At 38.3% G+C, this 16,912-nt stretch overlaps 1 protein-coding gene across 1 annotated transcript in view; it reads left to right on the top strand.

Annotated features, from left to right (window-relative positions):
* The first annotated feature begins 12,555 nt into the window (after nucleotides 1–12,555).
* Nucleotides 12,556–16,912, top strand: part of DNAJC5B (DnaJ heat shock protein family (Hsp40) member C5 beta) — a 97,101-nt gene continuing 92,744 nt past the window's right edge. Inside the window, exon 1 of the mRNA XM_082719163.1 lies at nucleotides 12,556–12,904. The gene's annotated coding sequence lies outside the window, so the exon portion shown is untranslated. The remainder of the gene's footprint in view (nucleotides 12,905–16,912) is intronic.

Here is a 16,912-nt window from a genome sequence, read left to right as displayed (position 1 = left end):
GTGATTCTGATTTGCAAGTGAGTTCTTTAAAGAGGTAATAAAATTAAAATAAGATTATTAGCATGGGCCCTAATTCAAATCTTACTTGTATCCTTATGAAAAGAGGAGTTTACGACACAGGCATGTATAGAGGGAAGATACTATGAAGAGACAGAGGAAGAAGATAGCCGTCTATGAGCCAAGGAGAAATCAACCCTGCCAATATCTTGATATCAGAATTGTTAGAAAATAAATTTTTGTTGTTTAAGCCACTTAGCCTTTGATACTTTGTGATAGCAGTCCCAGCAAACTAATGCAGGCACCTGTAAACTAGAACTGGGAACGATACTTCTAGAGGCCAACAACTTTCTCCAGGTCTCTAAGTCAACATGGTCTCTTGGTTTATCTGTGTCTCTCTGTAAATTGGTTCCATTTACTTATTTAACTCACTAATCCATCCATATTTCCCAGTCCAAAGAATCCTAAACTAATTGATTTGGCTAAATACCCCTGCTACTACTAGGGTGAGACCTTTGCACTAACCCACCTCATGAATTTCTAGCCAGCAACGGGTAAGCTGCATTTGGATCATATGGCCTTGTCTGGTTCCACCAGTGGCTACCATGTATAGGGAACAATTATATGGTGGTTCTCTGTATAGAAAGTGGTAGAAAGAGGGTCAGTTTCAGGGACAAAGAGAGGCTGGATACAGTTGACATTTGGTAAGTCCAGCATTTGGTTTCCTGGGCTAGTGGCATTAATAATTTTATGAAAACATCAACACCAACACATACAGCTCAGATCTGACTTCAATTTTTACTATAATAGCCAATTCCTCATCTCAGTTACTCACAAGGCCCACTGTCTTGACTTTGAGTCTTATGAGACACCCTAAAATCTTTACAATAACTACACTGTCATGCTTGACTTTGTTTGATGTGTTTGTTACCTGAAAAAGAAAAAAAAAAGCCTTGATTAAAATAGTGGCCAGCAATATTGTTACATTTCTGTCCACAGTTATTTCTCCCTTTGGGGAGGTCAGGGGTTGCACATGGAGGTACTGGCTGGGGCAACGTCAACCTTGTGGGGCAACTTCAGCTTTCAGGACTACACTGCTGCCCAGTAGGCCCCTCCATCAGAATGGCCAGGGCCATTTCACTTGTATCCAAAATTCTGGAAGTGTGAGAGTTTGAGTGTGTGGGAGAAGCTTGATATTTAAATAAGGCTGAATATTTTGGGACAAGATGGGGCATACTTGAAAAGCCACATTTGAGAGACAAAATGTAAAACACTGAAAGATTTAAGACAAGAGGGCCACAAGATCAATTTTCATCCCAGAAGCACTACTCTGAATCACTTTGAATGGAAAGTGGTTGGAGATAGGCAGGCTAGAAGTAGAGCCAGGCTCAGAGGGAGGAAGCCAAACTAGAGGTGATGATGGCCCAAATGAGTTGGAGCCAGTGGGGATGCAAAGAGGAGAGCCCTGAGAAAAATGGAGGGATTATGAGTGTGGCTAGAGCCTAATGCCCAATACCCCTGGAGGAGCAGGTGTAAGGAGGAGCAGTAGAGCAGGTACATCTACTATGCTAGGCTCCTTGGTTTTGGCATTGACGAAAGGGATGGGATGATCAGGACCATGCCCAAAGACCTCTGCTTTCAGTTTTTCTCTCTGCTTAAAGCAAGGAAAGAACTTGGAGACCCATCAGGACATTGTAAATTCTTTTAAAAAACAAAAGGATTAGCTCTGTCATCTGCAGCCGAAGTAGTGGGGTTGGAAAGAAAAATTCCTAGATCATTTGGAGCTGGATTAACTGGTGAAGAACAGAACAGCAGCCCTTGGAGAACATGAAGGAGCATCCAGCCATGGAACTGGAGTCAGATTACTGTCTGGGCTGTACTGATGCAGCCCAGCCCTAACTGGTCTTTTAAGGAAAGGAGCTACTTAAGGGGGAGGAAAAGGGGATTTGAGTTTTAAGTGGCTGCATATTAAACATTTTTTTCCCCCTAACCACATTTGCCTCCCTCCTCTTCCAGCTCCCCATACATTTTAGTGACCATCTGAATGATGAATAACAGAGGCCAGACCTTTGTCTGGTGAGGTAAATTGTATTATTGTCACCTAAGTAATTGCATTTCTTCTCCTCCCTCCATTGACATTAGGTCTGGACATGTGGCTTGCTTTGACCAGCAAAATGTGGGTAGATGCGTTAAAACATGCTCTTGTGACTTGGTTTGGCCTTCAGCATTCTTGCCCTCTGTCATAGGAAGAGCACTCTTCCTTTAGCCTGTGTCCCAGGGTGAGTGAGTATAGAAACCATCTACAGACTGGAGTAGAGCCACTGCAGGCAGCCTCAGACCAGGAGCAAGATACCTTCATTTTATAGGTCATAGAAATATGTGTTTTTTTTTTTTTTTAACTACAGAGTATTGTTATAGCAAAAGCTGACTAATATAGAAATTAGTCCCTAAAAGTATGGTGCTACTGTGATGAGAACTTAAAATACTTGTTCTTCCCTTGGTACTGAACAGCAGATAGCAAGAAAGTGTTGAAGACCAGAAAGATGATGATCTTGTAGAACAAGATTATGTCATAGCAAATATTTGGTAAAGCAATGACTTGAAGACAGAAAATATACCTCAAAAATGAGTGGTTTGGGGTGATAAGACTTCAAGATAGTCTGTTACTAGCATAAGTTGGTTGCTGCCTTTGATTACGGTCTTTCAAGAATTGACCTGCATGTAAGAGTAAAGAGTGACTCCAGAAATTCCAGGACTTGCAAGTCTAAAAAATAGAACTGTTTCTCATCTTCAAATAAAAAAAGGAAAAACTGAAAAACACCAAAAACCACAAACTCTGATTAATGCTAATTACAACCAAGTCTCAAGACAAAGATCAAATAAATAGCACTATCATATTCTTTCTTAAATGTGTTAATGGATTAAGGTGGTATCCAATGAATTCTCTTATCTAGACTAAATAGCTCATAGAAAAGAGATATGGACTAGGTTCCACTAACTTAATAAGCTCAAACTCTATAATTAAGCCTAGAGAGAGAGAGACATGGCTGGAAAATTACTGTAGATATAGTTGTTTCATGGAGCTAATTTTATCACATACAAAAATTAAAAATAGTTTTTGGGGAGAAATATAACTCCAAAAACACTATTGCCTGGATTAAAAGAGAATGTGACTCTTTAAGCCATGAAAAAGACCTTAGAATAATAAGATATCAAAATTGGTTCATTAATTGTAACAACTATACCATACTAATGTAAAATTTTAATAATAGTGAGAGTTAGGTGTTGGGTACATGGAACTCTCTGTATTATCTTAGTAACTTCTGTGTAAATCTAAAATTATTTTTTAAAAGATTATTTATTTATTTATTTATTTGACAGAGAAAGAGAGATCACAAGTAGGCAGAGAGGCAGGCAGAGAGAGAGGGGGAAGCAGGCTCCCCGCTGAGCAAAGAGCCCAACATGGGGCTCGATCCCAGGACCCTGAGATCATGACCTGAGCCAAAAACAGAGGCTTAACCCACTGAGCCACTCAGGCTCCCCTAAAATTATTTTCAATTAAAATTTTATATAAAAAACTGAAAGACTAAAAGTTTTTCATCTAAGATCAAGAGCAAGACAAGGATGTTGACTCTTGCCACTTTTGTTCAATGCAGTACTGGAAGCCTTTGCAGCAGCAGTCAGAGAAGAAAAAGAAATAAAAGACATTTAAATTGCCAAGGAAGAAGCAAAACTCACTATTTACAGATGCCATGATACTATACAAAGAAAATCCTAAAGACTCCACCAAAAGCTTATTAGAACTAACAAATGAATTCAGGAAATTTGCAGCATATGGAATTAATAAACAGAAGTCTGTTGTAGTTTTACACATTAATAACAAAGTGGCAGAAAGAGAAATTAAGAAAAAAAATTCTATTTACAATTGCATCAAAAAAAAAAAAGAAAGAAAGAAAATATGTAGAAAGAAATTTAACCAAGGAAGTGAAAGACCTGTACTCTGAAAACTTTAAGATATGATGAAAGAACTGAAGATGACATAAACAAATGGAAAGATACCATGTTCATGGATTGGAAGAATTAATATTGTTAAAATATCCATACTACTCCAAACAATCTGCAAATTTAATGCAATTGCTATCAAAATACGAGTAGTATTTTCAGAAAAATGAATCCTAAAAGTCATCTGGAATTTTAAGTCTCCCAAATGGCCACAGCAATCTTGAGAAAGAACAAAACTGGAGATATTACACTCCTGGTTGCAAATTATGCCATAAAGCTGTAATCAAAACAGTATTGTATTGACACAAAAATAAATACATAGATAAATGGACAGAACAGAACAGAGAGCCCTGGAATAAATCCATGCTTATATGGTCAATTAATCTATGACAAAGGAGACAAGAATATACAATGGGAAAAGAACAGTTTCTTCAATAAATGGTGTTGGGAAAACGAAATAGCTACATGTTATCCAATTCATACAAAAGAATGAAATTGGACCACTTACAACATATGCAAAAAATAAACTGAAATAGATGAAGGCCAAAATGGGAGACCTGAAACCATAAAAATCCTAAAAAAAAAAAAAAAAAAAAAAAGGCTAGTCATATCATGAACATCGGCCTTGGCAATGCTTTTCTGGATGTATCTCCTCAGGCAAGGACAACAAAAGCAAAAGTAAACTACTGTGACTACATCAGAATAAAAAGCTTTTGTACAGTGAAGAAAACCATCAACAAAATGGAAAAATTAACCCACTGAATGGGAGAGAATAATTGCAAATAATAAATCTGATAAGTTAATATGCAAAATATAAAAAGAACTTATACAACTCCGCAGCAAAAAACCAGAGAGTTGGATTAAAAAATGAGCAGAGGACCTGAAATAGACATTTTTCCAAAGAAGACATACAGATGGCCAACAGACACATGAAAAGATGCTCAAAATCAATAACCATCAGGGAAATGCAAATGAAAACTATGATGAGATATTACCTCATACCAGTAAGAATGGCTAGTATCAAAAAGACAAAAAATAAGAAGTGCTGGTGAAGACCTGGAGAAAAAATAACCCTTGTTGCTGGGAATGGAAATTGGTGCAGTCATTGTGGGACAGTAAGGAGTTCCTCCCAAAATTAAAAATTGACATACCATATAATCTATAATTCTACTACTGGGTATTTAACCAAAGAAAATGACAATGCTAATTCCAAAGAATACATGCAACCCTTTGTTTATTGCAGCATTATTTATTTTTTTTATTTATATATATTTTTTTATTTTTTATAAACATATATTTTTATCCCCAGGGGTACAGGTCTGTGAATCACCAGGTTTACACACTTCACAGCACTCACCAAAGCACATACCCTCCCCAATGTCCATAATCCCACCCCCTTCTCCCAAACCCCCTCCTCCCAGCAACCCTCAGTTTGTTTTGTGAGATTAAGAGTCACTTATGGTTTGTCTCCCTCCCAATCCCATCTTGTTTCATTTATTCTTCTCCTACCCACTTAAGCCTCCATGTTGCATCACCACTTCCTCATATCAGGGAGATCATATGATAGTTGTCTTTCTCTGCTTGACTTATTTCGCTAAGCATGATACGCTCTAGTTCCATCCATGTTGTCGCAAATGGCAAGATTTCATTTCTTTTGATGGCTGCATAGTATTCCATTGTGTATATATACCACATCTTCTTGATCCATTCATCTGTGGATGGACATCTAGGTTCTTTCCATAGTTTGGCTATTGTGGACATTGCTGCTATAAACATTCGGGTGCATGTGCCCCTTTGGATCACTACATTTGTATCTTTAGGGTAAATACCCAATAGTGCAATTGCTGGGTCATAGGGCAGTTCTATTTTCAACATTCTGAGGAACCTCCATGCTGTTTTCCAGAGTGGCTGCACCAGCTTGCATTCCCACCAACAGTGTAGGAGGGTTCCCCTTTCTCCACATCCTCGCCAGCATCTGTCATTTCCTGACTTGTTGATTTTAGCCATTCTGACTGGTGTGAGGTGATATCTCATTGTGGTTTTGATTTGTATTTCCCTGATGCCGAGTGATATGGAGCACTTTTTCATGTGTCTGTTGGCCATCTGGATGTCTTCTTTGCAGAAATGTCTGTTCATGTCCTCTGCCCATTTCTTGATTGGATTATTTGTTCTTTGGGTGTTGAGTTTGCTAAGTTCTTTATAGATTCTGGACACTAGTCCTTTATCTGATATGTCGTTTGCAAATATCTTCTCCCATTCTGTCAGTTGTCTTTTGGTTTTGTTAACTGTTTCTTTTGCTGTGCAAAAGCTTTTGATCTTGATGAAATCCCAATAGTTCATTTTTGCCCTTGCTTCCCTTGCCTTTTGCGTTGTTCCTAGGAAGATGTTGCTGCGGCAGAGGTCGAAGAGGTTGCTGCCTGTGTTCTCCTCAAGGATTTTGATGGATTCCTTTCGCACATTGAGGTCCTTCATCCATTTTGAGTCTATTTTTGTGTGTGGTGTAAGGAAATGGTCCAATTTCATTTTTCTACATGTGGCTGTCCAGTTTTCCCAGCACCATTTATTGAAGAGGCTGTCTTTTTTCCATTGGACATTCTTTCCTGCTTTGTCGAAGATGAGTTGACCATAGATTTGAGGGTCTATTTCTGGGCTCTCTATTCTGTTCCATTGATCTATGTGTCTGTTTTTGTGCCAGTACCATGCTGTCTTGATGATGACAGCTTTGTAATAGAGCTTGAAGTCGGAATTGTGATGCCACCAACGTTGGCTTTCTTTTTCAATATCCCTTTGGCTATTCGAGGTCTTTTCTGGTTCCATATAAATTTTAGCATTATTTGTTCCATTTCTTTGAAAAAGGTGGATGGTACTTTGATAGGAATTGCATTAAATGTGTAGATTGCTTTAGGTAGCATAGACATTTTCACAATATTTATTCTTCCAATCCAGGAGCATGGAACATTTTTCCATTTCTTTGTGTCTTCCTCAATTTCTTTCATGAGTACTTTATAGTTTTCTGAGTATAGATTCTGTGTCTCTTTGGTTAGGTTTATTCCTAGATATCTTATGGTTTTGGATGCAATTGTAAATGGGATTGACTCCTTAATATCTCTTTCTTCTGTCTTGCTGTTGGTGTAGAGAAGTGCAACTGATTTCTGTGCATTGATTTTATATCCTGACACTTTACTGAATTCCTGTATAAGTTCTAGCAGTTTTGGAGTGGAGTCTTTTGGGTTTTCCACATATAGTATCATATCATCTGCGAAGAGTGATAATTTGACTTCTTCTTTGCCGATTTGGATGCCTTTAATTTCCTTTTGTTGTCTGATTGCTGAGGCTAGGACCTCTAGTACTATGTTGAATAGCAGTGGTGATAATGGACATCCCTGCCGTGTTCCTGACCTTAGTGGAAAAGCTTTTAGTTTTTCTCCATTGAGAATGATATTTGCGGTGGGTTTTTCATAGATGGCTTTGATGATATTGAGGTATGTGCCCTCTATCCCTACACTTTGAAGAGTTTTGATCAGGAAGGGATGCTGTACTTTGTCAAATGCTTTTTCAGCATCTATGGAGAGTATCATATGGTTCTTGTTCTTTCTTTTATTGATGTGTTGTATCACATTGACTGATTTGCGGATGTTGAACCAACCTTGCAGCCCTGGAATAAATCCCACTTGGTCGTGGTGAATAATCTTTTTAATGTACTGTTGAATCCTATTGGCTAGTATTTTGTTGAGTATTTTCGCATCTGTGTTCATCAAGGATATTGGTCTATAGCTCTCTTTTTTGGTGGGATCCTTGTCTGGTTTTGGGATCAAGGTGATGCTGGCCTCATAAAATGAGTTTGGAAGTTTTCCTTCCATTTCTATTTTTTGGAACAGTTTCAGGAGAATAGGAATTAGTTCTTCTTTAAATGTTTGGTAGAATTCCCCGGGGAAGCCATCTGGCCCTGGGCTTTTGTTTGTTTGGAGATTTTTAATGACTGTTTCAATCTCCTTACTGGTTATGGGTCTGTTCAGGCTTTCTATTTCTTCCTGGTTCAGTTGTGGTAGTTTATATGTTTCTAGGAATGCATCCATTTCTTCCAGATTGTCAAATTTATTGCCGTAGAGTTGCTCATAGTATGTTCTTATAATAGTTTGTATTTCTTTGGTGTTAGTTGTGATCTCTCCTCTTTCATTCATGATTTTATTTATTTGGGTCCTTTCTCTTTTCTTTTTGATAAGTCGGGCCAGGGGTTTATCAATTTTATTAATTCTTTCAAAGAACCAGCTCCTAGTTTCGTTGATTTGTTCTATTGTTTTTTTGGTTTCTATTTCATTGATTTCTGCACTGATCTTTATGATTTCTCTTCTCCTGCTGGGCTTAGGGTTTCTTTCTTGTTCTTTCTCCAGCTCCTTTAGGTGTAGGGTTAGGTTGTGTACCTGAGACCTTTCTTGTTTCTTGAGAAAGGCTTGTACCGCTATATATTTTCCTCTCAGGACTGCCTTTGTTGTGTCCCACAGATTTTGAACCGTTGTATTTTCATTATCATTTGTTTCCATGATTTTTTTCAATTCTTCTTTAATTTCCCGGTTGACCCATTCATTCTTTAGAAGGATACTGTTTAGTCTCCATGTATTTGGATTCTTTCCAAACTTCCTTTTGTGGTTGAGTTCTAGCTTTAGAGCATTGTGGTCTGAAAATATGCAGGGAATGATCCCAATCTTTTGATACCGGTTGAGTCCTGATTTAGGACCGAGGATGTGATCTATTCTGGAGAATGTTCCATGTGCACTAGAGAAGAATGTGTATTCTGTTGCTTTGGGATGAAATGTTCTGAATATATCTGTGATGTCCATCTGGTCCAGTGTGTCGTTTAAGGCCTTTATTTCCTTGCTGATCTTTTGCTTGGATGACCTGTCCATTTCAGTGAGGGGAGTGTTAAAGTCCCCTACTATTATTGTATTGTTGTTGATGTGTTTCTTTGATTTTGTTATTAATTGGTTTATATAGTTGGCTGCTCCCACGTTGGGGGCATAGATATTTAAAATTGTTAAATCTTCTTGTTGGACAGCCCCTTTGAGTATGATATAGTGTCCTTCCTCATCTCTTATTATAGTCTTTGGCTTAAAATCTAATTGATCTGATATAAGGATTGCCACTCCTCCTTTCTTCTGATGTCCATTAGCATGGTAAATTCTTTTCCACCCCCTCACTTTAAATCTGGAGGTGTCTTCGGGCTTAAAATGAGTTTCTTGGAGGCAACATATAGATGGGTTTTGTTTTTTTATCCATTCTGATACCCTGTGTCTTTTGACAGGGGCATTTAGCCCATTCACATTCAGGGTAACTATTGAGAGATATGAATTTAGTGCCATTGTATTGCCTGTAAGGTGACTGTTATTGTATATGGTCTCTGTTCCTTTCTGATCTACCACTTGTAGGCTCTCTCTTTGCTTAGAGGACCCCTTTCAATATTTCCTGTAGAGCTGGTTTGGTATTTGCAAATTCTTTCAGTTGTTGTTTGTCCTGGAAGCTTTTAATCTCTCCTTCTATTTTCAATGATAGCCTAGCTGGATATAGTATTCTTGGCTGCATGTTTTTCTCGTTTAGTGCTCTAAAAATATCATGCCAGCTCTTTCTGGCCTGCCAGGTCTCTGTGGATAAGTCAGCTGCCAATCTAATATTTTTACCATTGTATGTTACAGACTTCTTTTCCCGGGCTGCTTTCAGGATTTTCTCTTTGTCACTGAGACTTGTAAATTTTACTATTAGGTGACGGGGTGTGGGCCTATTCTTATTGATTTTGAGGGGCGTTCTCTGAACCTCCTGAATTTTGATGCTCTTTCCCTTTGCCATATTGGGGAAATTCTCCCCAATAATTCTCTCCAGTATTACTTCTGCTCCCCTCTCTCTTTCTTCTTCTTCTGGAATCCCAATTATTCTAATGTTGTTTTGTCTTATGGTGTCACTTATCTCTCGAATTCTCCCCTCGTGGTCCAGTAGCTGTTTGTCCCTCTTTTGCTCAGCTTCTTTATTCTCTGTCATTTGGTCTTCTATATCACTAATTCTTTCTTCTGCCTCATTTATCCTAGCAGTGAGAGCCTCCATTTTTGATTGCACCTCATTAATAGCTTTTTTGATTTCAACTTGGTTAGATTTTAGTTCTTTTATTTCTCCAGAAAGGGCTTTTATATCTCTCGAGAGGGTTTCTCTAATATCTTCCATGCCTTTTTCGAGCCCGGCTAGAACCTTGAGAATTGTCATTCTGAACTCTAGATCTGACATATTACCGATGTCTGTATTGATTAGGTCCCTAGCCTTCGGTACTGCCTCTTGTTCTTTTTTTTGTGTTGAATTTTTACGTCTTGTCATTTTGGCCAGATAAGAGTAAATGAAGGGGCAAATAAAATACTAAAAAGGTGGCAACAACCCCAGGAAAATATGCTTTAACCAAATTAGAAGAGATCCAAAATCGTGAGTGGGGAGAAAGGGGATAAAAAGAGGTTCAAAAAGAAAGAAAGAAAAAAAAAGAAAAAAGAAAAGAAAAAAAATTTTTTAAAAAAAGAAAACACCTGAGAAAAATGTAAAAAAGAAAAAATATATATATATTAGATAAACTAGTAAAAAATCGTTAAAAAAGAAAAAGGTAACAGTTAAAAAAAAAAATTTTACCCGAAGGTGAGAAGAAAAAAAAAAAAAAAAGAAAAAGAAAAAATTAAATTAACTGCAAGACTAAAAAAAATCACAGGAAAAAAGCCATGAGTTCCGTGCTTGGCTTTCTCCTCCTCTGGAATTCTGCTGCTCTCCTTGGTATTGAAACCACACTCCTTGGTAGGTGAACTTGGTCTCGCCTGGATTTCTTGTTGATCTTCTGGGGGAGGGGCCTGTTTTAGTGATTCTCAAGTGTCTTTGCCCCAGGCGGAATTACACCGCCCTTACCCGGGGCTGGGGTGAGTAATCCGCTTGGGTTTGCTTTCAGGAGCTTTTGTTCCCTGAGCGCTTTCCGTAGAGTTCCGGAGGACGGGAATACAAATGGCGGCCTCCTGGTCTCCGGCCGGATGAGCCGAGAGCCCAGGGCCCCACTCCTCAGTGCGCCCTCAGAGAACCGCGCCCAGTTACTCCCGTCTGCCTGACCTCCGGCCACGCTCCGAGCTCACCGAGCCTGCGACCGGTTCAAGGTAACCCCGAGCTGTGAGCTTACTGTCGGCTCTGTCTCTGCAGCCGGCTTTCCCGTTCCAATACCTGCAAGCTCTGCGACACTCAGACACCCCCGATCCTTCTGTGACCCTGCGGGACCTGAGGCCACGCTGACCCCGTGTGGGCTTCGCCCCGGTTTAGCCTCTGGAGCGATGTCCCTCAGCGGAACAGACTTTTAAAAGTCCTGATTTTGTGCGCGGTTGCTCCGCCGCTTGCCGGGAGCCGGCCCCTCCCCCCGGGGTCTATCTTCCTGTCGCTTTGGATTCACTTCTCCGCCGGTCCTACCTTTCAGAAAGTGGTTGTTTTTCTGTTTCCAGAATTGCTGTTCTTCTTCTCTTCAATCTGCCGATGGATTTTCAGGTGTTTGCAATCTTTAGATAAGCTATCTAGCTGATCTCCGGCTAGCTGAAGCAGTCTCAGCTTGCTACTTCTCCGCCATCTTGACTCGTCCCCTGCAGCATTATTTATAATAGCCAAGATATGGAAGAAACCTAAATGCCCATCGATAGATGGATAAAAAAGATGTGATACACACACACACACACACACACACACACACACAGAGGAGTATTATTGAACCAACATAAAAATGAATGAGATCTTGCCACATGTGACAACATGGATGGACCTAGAGAGTATTTACGTTCAGTGAATAAGTCAGACAAAGAAAAGCAAATACCATATGATTTCACTTACAAGTGGAATCTAAAAATCAAAACAAATGAGTAAACAAATAAAGAATAACAGAAACAGTCTCATAAATACAGTGAACAACCCATGGTTGCCAAGGGAGAGGGGGTTAGGGAAAGGGTGAAATAAGTGAATGAAATTGAGGCGCAAACTTCCAGTTATAAAATAAATAAGTTATGGAGATAAAAAGTACAGAACTGGTAATATAGTCAATAATACTGTAGTAACATTCATGGTGACAGATGGTAACTGCTCTTATCATGGTGAACATTGTGTAAGCCACAGAATTGTTGAATCCTCAGTGGGCCACACACCTGAAACTAAGAAAACATTGTATGTCAACTATACTTCAATAATAAAAAGAAACGAACCATGCAAAATTAAAGACCTTAGGGTCCCCAACATTCTGCAGGCGGGTAGCAGGATAAGGAAGCTGCTCAGCTGTCAGGGGGTACATATTTTCATTTAGAAGTGGCCAAGAAGGACAATGGAAAATTACCTCTCAGAAGGTAGAGCCAAGAGTCATGAGAACAATGAAAAGAAAAGCTATTCCCAGGGAACAGACTTGGATTCTAATCAAAGAATATTTCCCACCTTCAGGTTGGGAACCTGGCAACATTTGCCCAGTGAGATTTCAGAATTGCTACAGACCAGTGACAGCTTCCCCTTCTGCGATGGGCTATTTTTGTCTACCCGGTGACTGTCCTGTATGGTATGTTGAGTGGGATTGCTCTCCAGCAAATTATCGCTTCTGTCTCTCCTTTTTCACTTACATAAAGACTATCCTACCTTCTCCATTGATGTTAACCGCCTTAGCTGTTTTGGCCAACGAACGTGAGCAGAAGCTTTGTAAGCATTTGCACCATTTGGCTTGACCATTTTGCCTTTTATGTTCCCACCCTCTACGTTAAGAAGAATTTGCCTAGGAGCCATTGTTCGTTTGACCTCCCTCCTAGAATGAAAGACTCATGGAACATACCTGACTGAACATGACCTGAAGCTCAGAGCAGGACTGATGTCACTGCCCAACCAACCTGTAAGTAAGACAAAAAAGTTTTGCTATTGGAAATCAGTGAGAATTTTTGGTACACCATAAAAGCTGATTAATACATACAGCAAAGGTTCCCAAGGGACTGAGGAATGGCTCTAGATGGGATTTGCACATAATTAAGGTAAGGGAGTAGGTGGAAGAGAGAGTTGTAGGGAGTTTCCAGATAATGATCTACTTTATCTCCAAAATCAGGGTAGAGTATTCCAAACATCACATTCACGGGAGATTCTAGAAGTTTCTCCAATGACTAGAGTCCAGCATTCTATACCAAACTTTAATAATAGTGATACCATTAAAATCCAGATAATAACTATAGTCCCAAACAAGGTCCTATAATATAGAAATTCCTTGGGAATGAGATTGAGATACAGAATGCTAACGAATATTAGAACCTCTTAGATCATTTTAATGCAGAATACACAAATCTTAATGACACAATCTCAATTGTGGTTTTCTGATAGATATCTTGAAAGTAATTATTAAAATAGGCATCTAAGGGGAAAATTAACTACTATATAGAATAAGATTTCAAAAGCACTTGTTCAACTTTTGAGCTATAAGTTTGCACCTGTAAGATAAACAAAAGTAGAATTAAAACTTTTTAACTGCAAAAATTGTTTGCCAATAATGGTTTAATAATAATAACATTGATATTTATTTTGCTCTGATATAAGCTTTATATATTTAATTTCATGCTAAACAATATTTGATACAACAAAATACCAACACAACAAAATAATTCCGACTTACCCATGAAGTTTGTTTTAATGGGAATTGACCTATGTTCAATGACTGCAAACCACTTTAGCAGGTTTTACTTGTTTATATAAGAGACATTTTTTAAAAAGACATTTATTTTCCATTTTTCCTGGCATTAACTAGGGACAATCTTGCCACAATTCTACTTTACAAAACTACAAGGAAGGAACACTCAATTTGATGTTCATGTGAAATATAATTACCCACTTTTCTTCCTTACAACATGTACTCCATAGTCAAGATGACAAGCCAAAAAGTGCATAATACATTGCTTGTCATTAATAACAAGTATGCTCTTTTGAAATTATTTCACAATAACACTTACTCAAAATATCCTTTACTTGTTTTTTTGACTATTAAATCAGGGCACCTCAACAAGTATTGCCTTGTTTCAAATCAAAGAGAGAAATAAGAATTTATTGAATAACTGAGTTGACTAGGTACAATAAGTATTGTGAATTATAAATTAAATTGTAATGCAAATTGTAAATTTTAACATATACAAAGTTTCCATCTCTGCCCATGTCCCTTAAGGAAGTTACACTGGCAGGATAAGGGTCTGTGTGCCAGGATTAGAGAAAGACAGCTCCTCCATCTTGCCCTAAATAAATACGATGCATTCTTTAAGGCTCTTCACAAAGCCCACATACTGACTAAAGTCTTTAGTCTCCCAAGCATATCTGATCTCTTTTTCCTTTAAACCCACAGTATGTAATTTTCCTCTCTAATAACAAAGCTAATAAGAGTCTAAATCAAACTGATTTATCATTGAGAACTTCCAACGTGCTTTGACCATGCTAAGTAAATTATTCACCATCTAATTTCTTCTTTGCAACACTTCTGCAAAGGATGTATCATTATTTCCACTTTATAGATGAGGAAACTAGGAAAGAATCTGAATTCAGGATTTAACTCCTAAAATGATAGTGTTAATAACTCTGCTGGAAATACAAGTTTTTTTTTTTTTTTTAAATTTCCTAAAATGTTTCTCATTGGCCCTCTATATAACTTTCTGTTCTTCGGGGAGGAGCCGACCTTCTATTACTTAAACTGAGAAGTCCCTGAGACTTCGGTTACAATGCAGAATAAACTCTATCTGGTAATAAAGTTAGCATTGTATTTTTTGGATCTGTGATTCACTTATTATTTTAACCTTCCAAAGCCAAAAATTTTAAAGCACTCAACCCAAACTACTTTTATTGGGCAGGAAATGTTTTATTGCAGTTTGGCTGACATTTTCTTTTACAAATGTCATCAGCACTGCTTAAAAATGAATTATGTTAGGGTGTACAGTACTACCTTTGTTTTGAAAAAATATTATGATTCTATGAGTACATGAGGTGGGTCTCATGGGAACAAACATTAGCAATATATAGCTTTCTGATTTTCCAGGCATGCTTATATTTTTATTTAGCATAAGGGCCTTGGCTTGGGAAAAGGCATAGCTTTAGATTTGCTTTTGGGTTTATGTTGAATTCTCATAATATCCTTTAAAGGACAGTCCATGAAGACTTATTTAAAATTTCACATAGGCTGCTCATATCTCTTCCCTATTTTGTAGCTAAAGCTCTGGTAATTGTTGATATGCTAACATCAGTGTTCCGTGGGTCACTGAAATCAAATTAATGCAGGCATCTGAAAAATCAAGCATCAGTTGTACTAATTCTTCAATATTCTCAAATATAAAAGGTGCAAAATGAAGGGAATTGATGCTGTTTATTATTACTTGGAGAATCCTGAATGGATGGACATAGATTGCAAGCATTTCAGTGGAAAAAGAATTATTTGTGGAAAAAAATACTAAAGAAAATAAAAACCAGAGTAAGGACAAACTTCCTCAATAAATTCTTTTCCAAGTCTTTAATAAAAATACTCAAGTCTCAAATTGCATTTCCCAGGTCTTTAGAAATGCTTGTAGAATCTCCCTGGTTTCTTGGGCTGAGCACAGGGTTTTCAAAGTGTAGTTCCAACCATTTGCTCCATCATTACGTGGGAACTTGTTAAAAATATAAAGTCCTGGGCCTCTCCTAGGCCTCCAGAACCAGAAACCTGAAGGTGGGGTAAGCAATCTGTGTTTTAACAAATCCTCCAGACACTCTGATGTTCTACTCTGAAGTTTGGGAGCCTCTGGCCTACAGCAATTGTTCTCAAACATTTCTGCACGGTAGAATCACCTGGAGGGTTTGCTTCAGCATGGGTTCCCTAATCCAGCTCTTAAAATTCAGTGGCAGTAAAACCAGGGAGTTACGTGGGAATCCACACTAATTTTTTGAAAAAATAAAGCAGGTCGTTCTGATGTAGGTGGTCTGTAGCCCACAATTTGAAAACTTCTGGCTTGAAGCGGAATTTAAGTGTTGACAAAAGGAGTATTTCCCACCCCACTTCCCACAAAATTCTCCTCCACAACTGAGCAAGAAACTTTGAACTCGAATAAATAAATAAATAAATAAACAAACTAATGATGTACTAATCATTGGCTAATTGAACATAATAAAAAAAATTAAAAATAAATGAAAAAAAAAGAAACTCTGAACTCTGACTTCCATTTATAATTTATTTTGTCTAAAGAACACCTGCTTGCAGAGGTTTTCTTTCATTCCCCCACTGTCTGAGGGACCTGAAACCTTTGTGGGCTCTGTGTCTGAGGCTTTGCTTACCTCTTCTCCAGTTGTCGCCTGTGTTTCATTATAGAGCCCTCCACAAAAGAACTGATGTAGTCCTTACGTTTGCAAAATGTAAAGTATTAACTATCTGCTCAGATAACATAAAACACAAGTTAGGGTGTGATTTTTTTTTTTTTTTAAGATTTTATTTATTTATTTGTCAGAGAGAGAGAGAGAGCGAGAGCAAGCAGAGGCAGACAGAGTGGCAGGCAGAGTCAGAGGGAGAAGCAGGCTCCCTGCGGAGCAAGGAGTCTGATGTGGGACTCGATCCCAGGATGCTGGGATCATGACCTGGGCCGAAGGCAGCTGCTTAACCAACTGAGCCACCCTGGCATCTCTAGGATGTGATTTTAATCTCCTAAGATAACTGAAAGGAGCTCAGTTCAGGAAAAAGAAACTCAATCCAGATCCTACCATGAGAATCCTTTGTTCTAAGAAAGGTGACTTTTAAACTAAGTTTTGGAAATTATTCATTTAATCCATGGACACTACTAAAAATACTAGTGAAAGTAGGGAAATTGTTGGTTCGCTTTATGATTCTTCTAATGAATCTCTGCTAGCTCTATAGGTC

The sequence above is a fragment of the Mustela nivalis genome (assembly GCF_964662115.1).
Source record: "Mustela nivalis genome assembly, chromosome: 2".
Lineage (NCBI taxonomy): Eukaryota > Metazoa > Chordata > Mammalia > Carnivora > Mustelidae > Mustela > Mustela nivalis.
Note: the sequence above shows the minus strand (reverse complement) of the source record. Positions and strands in the feature narration are given on the sequence as shown.